The following is a 6,179-nucleotide window of genomic DNA, read 5'->3' as shown; positions in this document are numbered from 1 at the left end:
CAAAATGTGATATCTAGAAAAGAAATGAGGACTCTGTGAGATCAGGTTACACGATGAGATATGCATTTAATAAAGAGTGGATATGTTATACTTATATCTGCTTTGTCAGAATGTCATGTTCAGGTTTTTGCAGATATTAGATAGGAGAGTCACGTATTAGATATTTCCAAAACACTGCTAACACTAAACCCTGCAGCTGTCACAGAGCCCACATACTTTCATGAAACACATTCATGCCCATGAAAGACAAATAAAAAGAAAAATAAAAAGATTTATATATATATATATATATATATATAGATGAGAAAATAAATCAAGTTGTTGTGAGCAGATGACAGGCTGATTAACTTGAGTCAGTATGAGATCCCGCTGGACACACCAATCACAGCAACACACATCAAAACAATGTTGTGAAATCCCCAAAAGTGTCATATCTATGAATTCTGTGGCAAAAAAAATAAGGATAATACAGAAATTACTTTCAAGAAAAAAAGGCTCAAATCACCAGTAACTGTGACACAAAAGAACACTCGCCATGCAAATATCCTCATTCCCAAAGCATTTAATGTGTTGTCAACCCAGGTGTCCTGATAATCAATGTTAGTTACTCAATACAACAAGTGTAAAAGATATCACAGCTCAATAGGAAAATGCATATATTTGTATTAAAAGGACAATATAATCTTCTTTAATCAGATCAACCTTGGGTCCAATAGATTGATTACATGATTATGGCAACCTTCTGCAATTAAAAGTTGATTTCATATTGCTTCCAGAAAAACTTTTGAATATTTTGCCTTTTGTCATATTTGTCGTCCATTGCAGGAAATCTTAATGTCTGAGGCTAGAAAAGGTTGAAGTCAAATCCTGCTTCTTCTTTACTTCTTAGATTTACTTCTTTATAAGAGTAGTCATAGGAGGAAGATTTGAAACCTGACTTATCCAACTAGCTCAAGCAGAGGCATACCAAAACAGTGAGCCTGCCATCTAGACACATATAGGCTCACTGACCGTATATACACTCTCTGAAAGGTACGCACGCGTGTGTGTGTGTGTGTGTGTGTTAGTACACACACACACTGGCAAAATTGAACTGTCATGGCCAGAATGAGCACTTTGATCATTTTATGTTCACAGGAGAGGAGAAGAATGTAGAAGAGTTGAGAGGAAATAAAAAAAGTAGATGGGAAAGGAGAGGAAAGGACAGGAAAGCCTGGACAATAGAAAAATGATTAATACAAAGGAAAACAAAGACGTGATAGGGAAAAAATATAAAAAGAAAGGGTGCGCATGAAAAAAAAGTAAGTGGAAAGAGGGAAAAGAAAAAGAAGGAACACAAGGAGGGAAATTAAAAAAGGAAAGGAAGGACGAAATTTAGACTAGATGAGCGTAAAGGAATCAAGAGGAGGGAGAGCTGGATAAAAAGGAGCAAAGGATATAGGTGTGAAAATGATGATAGGAATTAAGCAGGCAAAAGAAAAGAAAAGAACTACAACAGAAAAAATAAGAAGCTGAAGGCGAGGGATAGAAAAAAGAAATAGGGCAAGGATGTGGAGAGTAGACAGAAAGGGGGATATAGATAGAGGGGACAGATAAGGGATGAAAGCCTTCTTTCACTGAGTGATGAGGATGTACTCACATCACACGCTACTTACCCAGGATTCATAGCGTGAGATGAGAGTTCCCAGCATCCCTTTCATCTCCACAACACCCAGTAGTGGTCTATCAGAAAAAGGCCCGGGGAGACACTCCGCCACAGACTGTCACACGTGTGGACACACGAAAGACACAAAACTCACACACACACACACACACACACACACTAAAAGACAATCAAACAGACACACACCAACATAAATTCTTCTTCTGTCAGTCTCTACACACACACAAGCTCAATCACACACACTCATTCAGATTCCTTTACAGAGAAACAAACCTGATAACTGAGCTCACATCATCTCAAACATATAGCACATGTAAATGGACACGCAAAGTGAGCGGCTTTGTATGCATTGATTGCAGAGACCACACGTCGCCATGGAGTTTCATCTCTGCCTCAACAGCGCTGTACAGTGGAAACAGAAAAAAACGTGTGTGCGTGGGGCGGCGCTGGGTACTTAGTTTGTTTGAGGTTAAAATGAATAGTTTGATGTAGCATTAATTTGTTCACTGGTTGAGTTTGACATGAAAATCAATACCATGTCAGCTTGACTGGCTGAAAATTGCGGCAAACACTTAGCCTGGCGCTGTCAAAAGTTAAAACAATCCTGGAACCATTGCAAATTGTTTTCACACTTTAGTTTTTATGTCATTCAAACAAAAAGAGTGTAACTTGACTATTTGAGCGCTTTAAACATGCTGAAAAGTGCATTTCTTAGCTCTGTTTTCACTGTGTGCTATCCAGCTGGTAGCAGGTAGGCATTGGAGTGACAGCATTGTTCAAATCAAACTCTTGGCAAGAACACAAAAAGTCATTTCCCAAAGTCTCAAAGAATTGATTTAAGAATTGAAGAGTTAAGTGTCGGCTTCTTTACATATTTATCTCCAGTTAGTTGTCTTTCCTAACCATCAACCCCTCAATCGTCTTTTGTAGCAAGATAAATTACACATATAATTTATATATCATTTCTTAGCAAAGATAGTGTCATTTGCCAAGAAAGCAGAAACCAATTTCCTGTTGTGTTAATTTTCTCTGTTTGAGAGGGTAGAGATTTCCACTGTGTTCCTAATTGTGTGTGTGTGTATTTACAGATTGTAACTATTCTCATGGCTACCCCTGTGAGAGAACATCAGATGTCTTTCCATCACCCCTCCACCATCTTTCGCTCGATGCATCTGTCCCTTCGCCCCTCCATCACGCCTTCCCTCCGTGATCCGCCCATCAAGGCATCACCATGGCGATGCGTCTCTCCATCCAAACTGACACACATGTCAAGATGAACAGATTGGGAGAATGGGGGGAAGGAAGGGAAAACAGAGGGAGAGATGTAGAGAAGGTGAGGAGTAAAAGAGAAGAGATGGAGGGACACACAAAACTTTACTCACACGCACAGAAAGCAGTTTTGGAGGTCACAGGTCTGTGGAAGTGTTGAGGTGACATCTGAGTGATGGCTCAGCAGTGTCAAAGAAAATAAAGAGACCTTTAATCTCTCTCTCTCTCTCTCACACACACACACACACACAAATAATAAGAACCTCAGTGGTGGAAGAGCAAATGCTAAAGGTAAGAAATTAAAATTAATGGTGATGTGAACATGGCAGTTTTGTTCAGGCTGTGTGGTGTGCTACCAAATGAATTTGATTCAACAACACTGTGACCACACACACCTGTGTCGATCTGTATCTCCTCAGTCTAAAGTTCCCAACCTGAGTGTGCACGGGGAGGAAAATGAAGCATGAGACAACATTAGAAGAGCTGCCCGGGGCTTTGACTTCCTGCTGCTGTGGCTGGGGGCGACTTTGTCACGCGGGTTTTGTGTCTGGGGGGTTCCTGGTCCTTTTATGGATCGCTACTGAGATGGACAACTGACAAGTCCAATAAGGCTGTGTCCATTCTCTACTTTACTCCTCCCTCTCTCTCTTTCTTCTCTGCTTGCTCTCTCAGCTGTGTGACAGATAATTGACATACAATCAGCCAATGACCTTGTGTTGCAGGCGAATCCCCACCAGTTAGAAATTGGGCCATTTCCCTGCGTAATGGAAATTCATACGATCCGCAATCAAATGAGCAGAGCCACACATACACACGCACACATTTGTGCCATCATGCAAGCACACACCTGCACAACCTCGCGCAATGAGTAGTTGCATTAAATAGATATTTAGCATATACTGAGCCAGGCATGTCAAATAGAAGGAAGAGCGCAAGGGCCTTAAAGAGCCAATGAAATTAGGTATACACAGAGGTCTGTGTGTGTGTGTGTGTGTGTGTGTGTGTGTGTGTGTATGTGTGTGTGTTGGTGGTGGGTGGGGGGTTAACCTTGGAAGACAGTAGAAGGGTGTTCTACTGACTTCTCAACTCACTAAATCACAAAGAGACTGAGCGAGGGTGGCTTCAGTCCGACAGAGTGAATGAAAAAGATGGAGCGAGACAGACGGAGAGTGACAGAGACAGAGGATGACTGCAAAAAGATGGATTGAAGGAGGTTAAAGATTCAGATAGATGGTGTGAAAGCGCAGTAGGAGGAGGAGATGGAAGAAACCTTTTTAAAAAGTGTGGGAGAAGGTACGGGAGTTAAAGAAAAAACCTCAGTCTTTTGCAGAAGCAGGCAGTGGGTGGAAGGTGGTAAGGAAGGGAGAGACGGGGAAAAATGAAAAGACGAGAGAACAAAGAGAGCAAATAACGAAAAGGAACATTGTCAATAGTTCAAATATGAGTATATATCGGGTCTTTGATTATTGGGAAAATATTGAAGATTGATGACATCAGGAGAAGAGGAAGGCTGAGAGCGGAAGCAAAGAACATGTGAGGGAATGAAAGGACAGAAGAAACGGAAAAAAAACATACATACAGAAGAAAGAAGATAGGAGACAAGGAAGAAGTAGGAACATTTGTATAGTCTGAGATATACTACATTCGTATATGATGAACTCTAGACAGCAGAACTGAACTGATGAGAAGCAGATTTATAGGCAAGAGAGCGAGTAAGGAAGCAGAAAAAAAACTGTTGTCTACTATTGTCTAACCCTGTTTAAACATTAGATGACTGTAGCTGACAGGAAGCTGACAAAAATCTGTACATGAGAATATTTCCATAAATTTTTTTATGTTAACATACGCCAACACAAGCATCTTCCACACATGTGAGTTAGCAAAATGGGTTTAAACTGTTTGGAGCATGTATGGTTTGCCAGACTTCTGCCCACCTCCAGCAGCCGCAGATCACCTTAACAAGAGCACTGTCACCAATGAAAGAGGTGTGACTGAAAAATGAAGCGTCAGTAATGACTTTTAGTCACGGCAGCAGTGTGGACCGCCACTTCCTGTGTATTTATGCTGCACTGCTGGGCCACCAAAGACGCATGAAGAAATAAAAATTTTTATGCGGAAATGTGGTTGGAAAACTGTCTTTGTGTCTGATCTATGAGCCCTCATGCAATATATTCCATATTCTGCCAACCTGTTGTCGTAGTGCTGAATCTTCAGCTGAAGACAAATTAGCATTTAAATGAGGCAAGTTATTTTCCTTTTATTCCCGCTCTAAATTACTAATGCGGTAGCTTTGACTGAGATGAGAGGAGGGAGACTGGCGGCTTTTTTAGTGTAACTGACCCAGAAAAGGTTGAGTGAACACGCTCACATTTTTTCAGCAACACCTCCACGTCAAACTCACACAGTTACACTCGATCACAAGTGAGAGCTGTGGCTCAGTAGCCTACAACCACAACCCCCAACGTCTGGCATCGAGCAGCTTGACTGATGCAGGCTGTCTTGCCTAAAGGACCACTCCAACGATTTTCAACCTTATCTCTGCAGTGTTTGTGTCACAGAGAGATTCTTTAATGCAGCTGAACTCTTGGCAAGACTCTCTGTATGTACTAAGAATGCTCTGTTCATGTCCGTGAATCCTGAATGTGGAAAAAAAGCATTATTTCCACATTTAATACTCTGAATATGTCTGAAACACTGCAAATACACCTGAGATTACAGTGACATGGATCTCCTTAATAGCTCTACAAAGAGTTTTGTCTGGACCTGCTCTATATGCAAAATGCTTTGAAATAACTCCATTATGATTTGGCCCTGTATAAATACATTTAAATTCGAATTTGAAATTGAATGGGAGGTGGGAGTAAGTCTGCCCCGTGCTCATGCCTCCTGCAATGGGACTAGAAATAATCAGTCTATTCCTCCACTGACCACCAACTGGAACACCTCCCTCCTGTGGACTTGTAAAATAAGAGAAAAGTCTTAGTCAAATTAATTAGATATATGTTTCTACAGAAATACCAAACAAGAAGAAAGGGCTGATGTGGTGAGATTCTGACTGTGCAACACATACCTATATAAAGTAGAAGCGCGAGTCAGTCGAATGCAAGATAGCAAACATCAAGCTTTTTGTATGAGAGTCACTGCACCTGAAATTCCCACAGCCAGAGGATCAGTTCTTCCTTGGTGCTGTGACTAACCTTTGCTTCACCACCTAAGCTTTAATCAAAGTTCTGCAGAAGTCTGGCAC

The sequence above is a fragment of the Echeneis naucrates genome, chromosome 11 (genome assembly GCF_900963305.1).
Source record: "Echeneis naucrates chromosome 11, fEcheNa1.1, whole genome shotgun sequence".
Classification (NCBI taxonomy): Eukaryota; Metazoa; Chordata; class Actinopteri; order Carangiformes; family Echeneidae; genus Echeneis; species Echeneis naucrates.
Note: the sequence above shows the minus strand (reverse complement) of the source record.